Consider the following 12,809-nt stretch of genomic DNA (forward strand, 5'->3'; position numbering starts at 1 on the left):
TAGTATTAAAGCGGTAATATTAACAATGTTATATGAGGTCGGCTTTGCAATTTTAAATTAAAAGAAATGGATGCGTTAAGCACCACATTCTCTCAACATTATTACATAAACCTTTCAGAACGGAAAGTGCCCATAATACACGTCAAATATCCCTTTTGAATTGCTTTTACAAATCCAGATTTTTAAATATACTTGGGTTTAGTTTCCATATTAAAGTAAACTTAATGCATATTTGTATTATAATGTGTTCGGAAAATATATATTGTATATTATTCGGTTATAACAAGCGCCTAGCCTAGTTGGTTGTGGAAAGGACTGCCGAGACGAATGTCCGCAGGTTCAAATCCCAAAGGCACACACCTCTGACTTTTCTAAAAATTATGTGTGTATTCTTTGTGAATTATCGCTTCCTTTAATGGTGAAGGAAAACATCGTGAGGAAACCTGCACATCTGAGAAGTTCTTTATAGGAATTTCGAAGGTGTGTGAGGTCTACCAATCCGCACTAGGCCAGCGTGGTGGACTAAGGCCTAATCTCTCTCAGTAGCAGAGGAGGCCCGTGCCCAACAGTGGGACAGAATATAATACAGGGCTGATGATGATGATGATACGGATTATGTTATTTTAAGTATTATGATATTCTATAGATTTCTCAAGAAAGAAATAAACACATTAACCCTCATAATAACTAACTTTAGTTATTATTCTGAGTATAAACCTACTTCCATAGTACATTGTAAAATGTTTACCATATACCACACAGGCTGTTTAAATGCAATCTCCATAGATCTGACGTGAATAATTGTATGGAAAATGATGTGTATACGAAATGCGTAATTTATTTATGACAATGTACACAAAATATATGCATTGAAGTGCGGTCAACAGCGTTCATGTGTAAAAACGGCAGATTACTTGGTGAAAAGATTATGCTACAATGGTCTCCATGCCGCCATCTTTATGACGCAAACGCCATCTATTTTATAAATGTATTAATTTATTTGAGAAACATAATAATATTTTGTTTTAATAGGCAAAGTTTTTTTACATTATGTATTGATAAAGTTTCTTCTTATAGTAAAATAATAAAATTAAACAGTAAAGTACATTAGTGGCTATTGTTAAGTTACTGGGTAACGTAGGGAGAAAATTAAAAATATATAAAACGCGACAAAATCCGAAAAATAGTTTAATTTTAATGTCTAACATTCGCGTAAACATAAGAAATCATTATAAAAACTTTAATTGATTAAAAAATATGTTAAATAATTTCATATTATTAATATTTAAAAGAGGAAACCTAAGATAAGACTTTAAAATAATGGTCTTGAAGATATACTTATTATTTCCCACGAGAGTAAGTTACACACTGTTTATGTGAGTGCCAAATATCCAAATCCGTCCAGCAAGTTTAGGTACTTCTAACTAACATTCATATATTTTTACAAACCTTCGCTTTTGTAGTATTAGTGTGATTTCTTTTATGTTTCCATTCATAAGTAGGTTCATATTAAATTAATTTACATTTCGGAATACATAGCTCAATAGTTTCACTACCTTAAATCAAACTTTTTGGTACAACGTACTAATACCTTTAATATTACAATTCTACAAACCCTCAATATGTCTTCATCGAGGTGTCTATGAATATACATAAATAAAAATAAGTAACACACAGTGAATACAGTAATATGCAACTGAGAATGCGCTTGGCAACGTTAAAAACTTTATTTAAATGAAAGTACGATTGCGGAATATCCGTTGTGGAGACCTAATTACAAAAAATTATGTACCTTTTTTATTTATACAAATAGCTAAATACATAATTCACTTTAACGGTGATGTACTCCCTAGGCTATGCTTGTACAGCGATAATTTATAAGCGACTTTATTTAAATAATAATTGAATATTCTCATGTACAATCGGACAAGTTCGTGCTAGTACACTTCCAAACACATTTTGCTTGACCGGTCTAATGTCCCGAGATATTTAGACACGCCCCTGTCTCATATTTCACCAATTACGACAGTTTTGGAGATGTGCGAAAGAAACAGCAGATAACTATTATTGTTTACTTTAGTTGTATTTTACTGATTGACGACGCGCACGCAACTATTGAGTACCAGTAGTATTTTGCTCACAATTATTTTTTTCGTTTACGGACACCGATATCTTGCCACTACGTAGACTTATGTTCGTTTACTGGACTCTTAATTACTTATTCGCCGACCCGTCATGTGACTACTGCACCATGGATTATATATTCCGGGAATTAAATATTACAGTAAGTAAATCAGTCATACTATACTATATAATATTTTAATATTAATTTTAACTAGTGGACGTTAATATGCGTGGGAAAAATATCGTCAGCGCAGAGAACTAATAATTAAAATTTTGCAGTTTTGAGAAAATCGCGGTTTATGGCTTTTTTTTAATTATTGGTCATCATAATTAATTATATTTAAAGCCAACATAGACCACCTTTTTAAGCTCTTTTAAATATAATTATAATATTATTGAGTTTTGATGAATACTTATTCCTTTAATTGTGTAAAACAGACTTCAATATGCTACTTATTATATTTTATATTAATCCTTAAGTTATCCTATCTATCGTAGGGTCAAATATGATTAATCATTGGTGTGTTTTTTTGCCAATAAATTAACATAGTGCTATTAATCATACTTGTAGTAATCTATGTAGTATGTTATTTAAGTTGCTTTACGTATAATCAAATGTCAAAATATTGAAAAGAATTATAATTGGAAAACTAAAAAGTACTCAATGCAAAAATAAACTACTTCGACGGGTATACTCACTATAGTTATAGGTGTTACCTATCTTTTCTTGATCTCAGTTAAAAATTCAGAGTTTTCGATATTGAAACAGCAGTAGCATTAAGCGTAACTTTTACCGTCGACTTTTAATAGTAAACTCTAATTTAATGTTGGGAATATATTAAGACAGGCCGGTAAGCCTTTTAGTCCAGTCAATAAGCTCAAAAAGGTGTCAATGTATGTATTATAAAGATCCAAAAATATGAGTGATAGCTCATTCGATTTGGATAACATGACGTCTAGGAAAATAATCTTTAGTGTTCATTGGCACTTAAAAAATACAATTGTTATTAAGAGGATAAAGAGGTTCTTCGATAACTTAAAAAATATTAATATTTAAGAAATAAGGAGGAAATTTCCAATTTAACGAAGTCACGACGCCCGAAATTCTATCTCCTTTATTAATAATTTTTATTTAATGCCAAAAATATAGACGAGTATAAATAATTTATGGATAGGCGATAATTTGTTTTTATTACAGTAATATTGCATAGCCAACATTTTTATTGCTGCACATGTGCAGTTTAAAAGTGTAAAGATTTCACATAAAAGGGTCTTTGTTAGAGGACGACATTTTTTATGTTTTTGTTAACCCCGGTTCCACGTCGACGCCTTTATCAGAAAGCGGCGTCCATTGTTTATTGAATTTAGACGAGTTTAAAGATTTTAAGTAGTGGTATTATGATTTCTTACTAGAGTAATTAACTATGTCGGCGCGTTTGTAAGATCCGCTTATAGACGTTTAAGTTCCACCCAGTTTAACCCAGAGGTTTCTGTTATTATTGTTTCTTTTACAACTACATAATATGTAGCACTGAATTAAAGTAGAATTACAATCCGATTTAATGCAAATTTGGGATTTTTATCTCAATAAAATGTGTGCAATTATGGAAAACAGAGCTGATTTTTTTTTACTTAATTTGGATTATTTCGTACTTGACCCACGTATTTTGTGTCGGCCGCACTGGCGTTCTGCTCCCATATAAATTTTATTATTTTGGCACTGTAGTCATTACATTAAAATATTATTAGAATAATAGATTTTAGTAATTAATATATAATTTAATTGTATTACAGAGAACCACTGTCCCTCGATGGATACACTAGGATACGGATGAGAGCTCCATCGCTAACCGATCCAGAGCGCACACTCTACTCAACCTGCCTGCTGAGCGTATCAAACTTATAATGAATACAATTAAATCATATCACTGAAGTAACAAAAAAATGTGTTTTATTTACATGGACTTTCTACGAAATTTCATTTTACATGTGTATCTCATTATTTGTTGGTGTTGCAAATATATTATCTACTATATTCGATTTTAACTTTTGATAATTATATATCGTAGCGATATGTGCGTGAGCCTCATCGACTGTTTCACAAAACGAGCCTATTGAAATAAATCATTTTATTTGAAAGATTTGATTGTGAGATTTAAAAAAAAATATTTACTTTAAATATTACACTTAAAATGAACTCTGCAAATATAAACGTTATTACATTTGGAAGGCATCCCGAAAAAAGTTAAGTAATCAAAAATCTTGTTTAGTTATCTCTGAAAATAATTACTGCGAATAACATTTTTTTCAAATTTTCTTATTTTTTAAATTTTTCCCTTTAAATCCGCAAATGATAATAATAACACTTACTTATGTAAAAAAAAACAGGTAGTTATATCTTTGGACGAATCGTGAAATTATTTGTATGAATTACTCAGCCGTGACTTTTCTTTCTTATCAATGAAGGGTCTAAAATTATTATTGTAATGACTCCAAGTTACTAATTTTTGGCACATTATTATTCAATAAGTTTGAGGTTGGTTGGAATTTATTCGAAACAAAAAACCAGCGCCCATACAAAAAACGGACATGTCCTTTAAAAAGTAAATAAAATGTTCATAAAAGCGTAAAAAAAATTGAGAAAAAATATAATAATTTCTAATAATGAAACGAATAATAATTTATGATTATGTGAATTAACGAATTAAATAAACTGAACTGTTTAAGTAATTTATATAATTCAAAATTCAATCATAATATGCAGCTATTAAATCGGTAAAAAAAATCAATAACTGTAAGTTGATTATAGACTTTGGGTTTTAACTCTGCGAAAACTAAATAATTGGCTAAAGAAAGTAACTAAAATTTACAAACTGGACATGTGCAGCAATAAAATGTTAGCCTTGCAAATATTACTGTAATAAGAATTCAAATCAACGCCTACACTTATAATCTTTAAATGCCTCTAAATTCAATAGCATAACAATAGACTCAGTTTAACGATAAATGCGTCCACGTAAGACCGGTGTCAATACAAACATTGATAAAAATGCGCTCTTTAACAAACCATTTTTATGTGATATATTTATTCTTTTCAAACAACATCTGCAGCAATAAAAATGTTGGCCTTTCAATATTACTCTAATAAAAGCATATTACCGCCTACACATAAAATCTTTAAACTCGCCTCAAATTCAATAAATAATAATTGCTGCATATCGATAAATAGTCCAATTAACTACTTCAAAAAGGTGTTAAATAGTTCAAATTAGGATGAAAAAAAGGTATTTCGTTATTAACTCAAAAACTATTCATATTTAAGATAAAAAAAGATCATTAAAAGGAAATAAAAAAAAAAACAATATCTCCAAGAAGCTAATAATTTTAGGTCAATTATTTTTACTTTAATGTTAATACATATTTGTAAATACAGAGATGTCGTCTAAGTTTTTGAAATAAAATAAAATAACAATTCAAATAATGAAATCTATTAACTATGATTTATTATTATAATATGAATTATTGAACGAATTGAATAAACTGAACAGTTTAAATTTTTACGATTCAAAATTCAATCATAATATTATGCAGCCATTGAATTTATTTAATAAATTAATTATAGACTATGGGTTTAAAGAGACCGAAAACTAAAAAAACGGCTTAAAAAAGTAGCTAATCATAATTTACTAACAAAATATAGTTGTGACAAATATGGCGGAAATTGCTTTAAAATGATTTTTTTTAATACAACACAAAGTTTGGTTTGTTAAAAGTTAAAAAGAAGGTAATCAGGCACATAATATGATATAAAATAATTAACATAATGTCGTTTCTTATTTATTAAAAAATAATGCCAAAAAATTTAACAATAAAAACACTGTAAATCGCGATTGTCTCCAAACTATAAAACTTTTGTTATTACGTTCTTTACGCCGACGATATGCATCTTACAAGTATAGGAATTATCGTCATAGCATAGACGTGCGCGCATCAATTTTAATTTCGTTTTCTATTATACACTCAGCAGCGGTTCGGTGGTGTTACGTAACGTCATTGCAGGTAGCCAGTAGGCCTACGACTGATATCGATCTATGCAATCGATCCCAAACCCCGCCTCCCAAACGTAGTAAAACAAATTTGCCAAGTTATTTTGACCCTTAGGGTGGTCGACCGCGAACTTTGCTGATTGTACCTTGACTTAACATAAGCGCAACTATGTTCGCCCATGTGATGAATAAAGCGTTTTATTTTATTTATTAAGTATATTTACATCGTTTTTAGTTTCACATATTTTGATGTATTTTAAATAAATAAATTGTCATTCTAAAGTATAGTATATAATATTATTACGTGTACGTTTTTATATTAGTATTATTAAATTTATATTTATTTATTTATTTATTTGAACAGCCAACAAAACATACACCTTACATAGTTTTGTTTTTAAGAATTCGGTAAGTAATTTCTGCAGTGCTGTTTCAATTACAGGCTGTCACAGCATGAACATTTTAAATACATAACAATTAACAATTGGCTGCACCATGAGTGCAGTATATTCTAAATATAAGACTGAATATAAAACTAAATTTAGGTTTCAACAAGCGAGTTCAATATTTTCTTTTTTGAAGATAGGGAAGCGAGTCGTTAAATATGTCAATACAATCAGATTTTTCTACAATTCGGTTATATAATCGGGATAAGCGAGGGACAGGCGAGTGGCTACCAAGGTTAGTTCGGCTGAATCTACAATTAAATAAGGGACGTGGATATCTAGGGATTTTAGTAGGTACATTAAGAGAGAATTTATTGAGAAGAGGTGGACAATCTATATCACCGTTGACTATTTTATACAAAAGCATCAAACTAAGTTGATCACGTCTGTCTTTCAAAGTTTGCATTTCAAAGTATTTAATTTTATCAGTGTAAGTTTTGACATGTTTGGGTGGCCTAAATCTATAAGCTAAATGTCTTAATAACTTTTTATTATACATTAATAATTATTTACTCATTTTGAAGCATTTCTCTGTCTTTATAGTTCAGATTTATTAGCCAATTTGTTATTTACTTCATGCATAGATAATGATAACTATGTCGTCTATAATTAACTTTAACTAGTAGGTGCTTGGCTTATTACTTTATAACCTCTAAACAATAATATAAGACAGCTTGTATTGCGTAATGTTTGCAATCGTCACCTTTGGAATAATTATGAGCTTTCAAATTGTACGTGATTATAGCAAATCTTTAATTTTTGAATATTATTGCCATTTGGCTAATACCAATTGACGTATGGTTATATTAATTATTACTAATTTTCCACTGGGTAAAGGGCATATTCTGTATCTAGTGCTCAAATTTCAGTGACTTGTATAATTAAGGAAATTAAATAAATGTTGCGCATTCTAGGTTACCTACTACTGCACCATAGCAATTCCGATACATTATTATAAATGCGATTTCATATTCGCGATATATCAAGCGGATACCTGACCCCGCGTGCGAACTTTATTACAAATTCTTTGATGTTATCACATTTCTACGTTATAATCGGAAAATATGTGGTATTTCATATATCGAGCAAATTACGACGATATCTGTATTTGAATTTTATATTGGTATTTTGCCTACTAAGATCTTTGATTTTGGGTGTTGTAACTTGACATTTAAGTTATTTGAATTATATGTACAAATTGTCTATTACCAATATGAGATTTCGTTAAATTTTTAAATAACACACGAAAGACAAATGCATTAAAAATCACAAATAAAAAATAATAATACAAATTCTGATACATATGACTATTAAAAGTGTGTACAACATTCTCATACAAATAATATCTAAATAAAATTACAAAATAAAATAAGAACAGAAAATCTTATAACAAATATAACAGAGTTTAGTTTAAAGATTAAAATAAATGGGTACAAAACATACATAATATAACAACATAATATAGATCGTGGGTTAATTTATGTGTAAAATATGATCACCTTATTGTTTATAATTACTATGTACGCTCTAAGTTTCTTCAATTACCTAATTAGCTCATATCCAAATATTATTTTTGAAAACTACTACGATTTATACGGATTGATATTTCTAAAGCTTAATTACCCTTGTCGTAGTTTAGGAATATACACGAATTCACACGATCCTAGTTAGAGATCTACTTATCCACTCAAAGATAGGGCTATGTAGGTATTTAAGAAACCATAAAAATTTTTTTAGAAGCAGTAATCTACGAGCAGACATTCGCGGCTTCATCGCTCCATCTATTTAAAAACAGATCCAAAAAATCCATTATATCTCATACGAACAAATTAATCCAAGACAAAGTCTACCCGTATGCCGAATCATCTAAATCTGTTGAGTTATTTGTTGGTTTACATCTAATAAATATTTTTATCAACTTTCGTATGTACAATATTAGTAAAATGAAAAAGGTTGTTAGAATAAATTATAGTTTGTAGTCTATGGAAGAAAAAAAAGGAGGTTACACATCCTTCCGGTCCTTCCTCCCTGTTTTGTCGCTTCATGTAAACGAATGTCTACAAAAATAAAACAAATGTAAAAGTAAAATAAAACGTTTCATTTGTAGACCAGCCACTAACCAGCACACGAACGTTGCAAATATAATAATAAAGGTCCAATCCATATCCAGTATTTGGATTCACTCAAGTACAATCTATATTCAACCTACTTTGTAACATGTACGTATGTACATATCACAAAGTGACGAATCCTTTTCTCTTAGCCCCCCGAAGTTTATGACCGCCCCAAGCACTAGGTTTTCGTCAGTATGACGTCACTCAAGCACCTGAAACCCCATTAAGGTACACTCAAGCCCACTTTAATTGACATGAAATCAACAGGATGCCATTAAAACGCTTGATAATAACGCGCCTATCTGACAACGGGTTTATGTGCTTCAAGATTAATAATTGATTTTAGGGTAAGTACATCTAATGCATTTTTTTAGACAATGGAAAATTACAGGCTTTTATACTGTCCTACTGCTGTGCACAGGCCTCGTGCATTACTGAAAAGACTTTTTTGAATTATTTAATGATTTACACGGGTATTATTTGTTCACATGTCTATAACTTACGTTATGCTTAGTTTTGTTCCTCATAGGGTTGGGGGGGAGGGGGTTGTCAAAGTCCTACTATTTGATACGTAATTTGTCACCACCATTACTGAAAGGGTTTAGGCCTAGTTCCACCACGCTAGCCTAGTGCGGGCTGACTTCACACACATTAGAAATTTTCATAAGAAATCTCAGGTATGCAGGTTTCCTCGCGATGTTTTCATTCACCGTTAAAGCGAACAAAAATTTATAAAGGATACATTATCTCTTAGTTAGAGGCGCACTTTGAGTTTTAAACCTGCAGACATTCGTCTCAGCAGACCGTACCACTCCTACTTCGGTTATCGCGGCTTTATTCCATTTTTACCATTCAGCCAATTCATTTTGAGTCTCATTATGCCTTTTTTTGGTAGCGGAGAAAGTCCCATATTAGTTCCGCCCAAGAGTCTCATAATGCCTAGTAAGTACACTGTGCATACATACAATAATCTTAAATGCTGTGCAAGCGAAAGAACATAAAAACTGGATGACCACAGAATGCGTCACTCGCTACAGAAGGAGATATGTCGAGTTGTTTAAGATGCACTATCATACACATTTTTAACATAGAACTTTGTCAGTTATATTCCATCAAATGTATAAAATAATAACAATATAATTATGTAATGTAAATGTTGGTATAGAACTATACGTATCATACATATCCATCCCTGAAATCCAATACGTGAGCTAGGCCACGTTTTTATTTTAACAAAACATGTTTTTTTACGACCAGACGTTTTAATGTTGTATCTCCTGAATAGAACAAAAACCGAGGAATCGTGGTTTTCCAAATATAATAATTCCATATAACTTCAAATATGACATAGATGCTACGAGCTAAATCACACAGCCAGTTGTAGAGGCAGTGGATTACTCAGCAGCTATTTACATCGAATTAGGTAAAAACATTACGTAATAATATATTTCAACTAATACGACATAAATATGTAACAGTAAAATAATGTTAGTTTCTTTTAAACACCTGAATGAAATAATGCCACATATATTTTGGAATACGAAATATTTGTAGATACATTACTTTAGATGACAAGTTTCGTAATACTGCTTACTCTGACAATATCCTTTAAAGCCCTTTTTTGTTTATTTTTTTTTTATTATGTTCACAAAACTGGCTGTATACGGTATACAGAGTTTTCAAGACAAAAATTATTACATAAAAATTAGGACATTATAGTCACGACTATTAACACACTGTTGCTCGTCTACAGGTATAGAAAAAGCAGTATCACCCCTCTCATACAAGACTACAACCTAATTTAAACTTAATCCGGTTAAACTTACATTTGTTTTTCGCTAATTAGACTTTTGACGGATGACCGCCGTGTCGCCACCCGCGGCGAACTTGTCCCGGCTACTTCTGAAACTTGTGCATTTAATATGCATAAGATTTGCCCGTTTATTAAACTTGTTACTGCTCTGAGGTTCTCAAACGTATACACCCTTTTAGAAAGTTTGCAGAGTATTTCGAAAGGGGCATTTTTCATTATAATAATAGGATTATTGAGTTATTTATTAAGTTCCTCGCCATTATAAATCATGACAAGTCATTGTGCCTTTTGAAAAAGCTTTAAATTAAACCAGAATTTATTAAAATTTGTCACATTTTTATTGCCGTTGTATGAGTGAGTGTGAGATTAACGTGCTGCTCGCCTGATGGTAAGTGATATTACCGCCCATAAACAGCAGTAACATCATACAGAAATTTGAATTGAAAATTACTGCAGAGCATTCCACTACTCTCTTCAAACTGATACATAAATGTTGTCTCACAATTACGCTGGCTACAATGTCCTTAAAACCGGAATACAACAGTGCATACACACTGCTGCTTGGCGGTAGAAATAGACATTGCTTCACCTGCTCAAACGTGCATACACATACAAGAGTCCTACCACCAATAAAAATATTTTATTCCAAGAAATTCACGCGTCACGTACAAATGCCGCTAATTAGATGAAATTAGTTCTTATGAATACCTGATTAAGGTACGAAATGTAGTTCCCTTGTTTGTTGCCTTACTTGTTTTTGTTGAATAAAATATTACTTACGTGTTTAATTGAACAGTTTTTTACAGTTAGATTTGACCTTGCGTAGCAGCGAATGAGAATTTTTAGATTTACATCATGTATAATGCCTTATTTTGTTAATTCATAGATTCATTGTTAACGGTTCACCCTTTGTGCAATCATAATTATTCAAGTTGAACTTTTAAAGCAGAGAGATTATTAAGTACTGTCGAAAACATATCACTTGGTAAGTATTACGTAAATTTATCTGAATATTCGCCTTACGAATGGAACTAGGTAACTTGAGAAATCATGATTCTAGCAATAAATAATCATGTTGTTTGTAACAAGAAATCAGCAGTTACAAAGAAATATACAGCGGTTAGCACAAAAAAGAAAGCAATAGATTTTATGGAATTTTGACTTCCATATCTTACCTACGAGAGGCATTTAATATTGAAAACCGCTGGCTACTCTGAATATTCATACACCTACAAGATCCAACAAACGCATAATTATGTTGAGCTAAAAAAAATTTACGAAAGTAAAATAATATGTAAATGTCTTCATACAAAAGTTTAATCATATGCATGTTATTTTGATACTTTTATTTATGTATATAATCGCTCGGGATCTAGCACCTTCTGTGTTAACTAATGTAAAGACTGAAATCTTGAGTTCAAATCCTAGATTGGGCAACAGTAACACTATGTCATCTTTTTTTACACGATTTGTCCAAGATGAGGTTGATTTCGATTTTTAAATTTTAAAGATATGTGTAGTTTTGCAATTAGCATTAGGCCAGCGTGGTGGACTAAGGCCTAATCCCTCTCAGTAGTAGAGGAGGCTCGTGTCCAGCAGTGGGGCAGTATATAATACAGGGCTGATATTATATTAAATATTATGCCGGCCCGTTTTAATTATTTCTAGCAGTGGTCCAAGAACGCCGAATGATACTATATGGAGCTTCTTCGTTATATTTCCAGGACGAAAACGTTGGAACCAAAAAACGTACCGTGTTTTCTTTTGCGACACCAGCGCTATACCCATCATTAATACTTCGAGCTATTTTTGCAGCAATGGTTAGCACCATGGAACCGCTAGAACTCATATTCGTAAATATAGCGATATTTCATCTTTTCTATTGTGCGATATGAAAGACGCCAAAGAAAAAAACCAAATATGACTATTTTCGAAATTCAAATGTTTAACGGGTTAAATGCATTTATAAATTTGAATTTGGAATTCTTAACCAAAGAAGAGATATTTCCGATCAAAGTGGCCAGTACGTCAAGACGCCAATTTCAAATGTAAGGACCTAGTAAATGGTGAGAAACAATAAATATGATACCAACACTGTTGGTAGATACGTGTGTGGTAAACAAATGAGCGTGTCCGTTTATTTCCATCTATCGGACCGACGCAAAACCTCAGCTTTATTGGGTTTTTGTTGTGTGCGTCTTTATTTAATCTGGAAACTTAAACGCGTAGGTAAAAGAAGTTTAAATTGCGTGTAAAAGATACGTGG

The sequence above is a fragment of the Manduca sexta genome, chromosome 6 (assembly GCF_014839805.1).
Source record: "Manduca sexta isolate Smith_Timp_Sample1 chromosome 6, JHU_Msex_v1.0, whole genome shotgun sequence".
NCBI classification, from domain to species: domain Eukaryota; kingdom Metazoa; phylum Arthropoda; class Insecta; order Lepidoptera; family Sphingidae; genus Manduca; species Manduca sexta.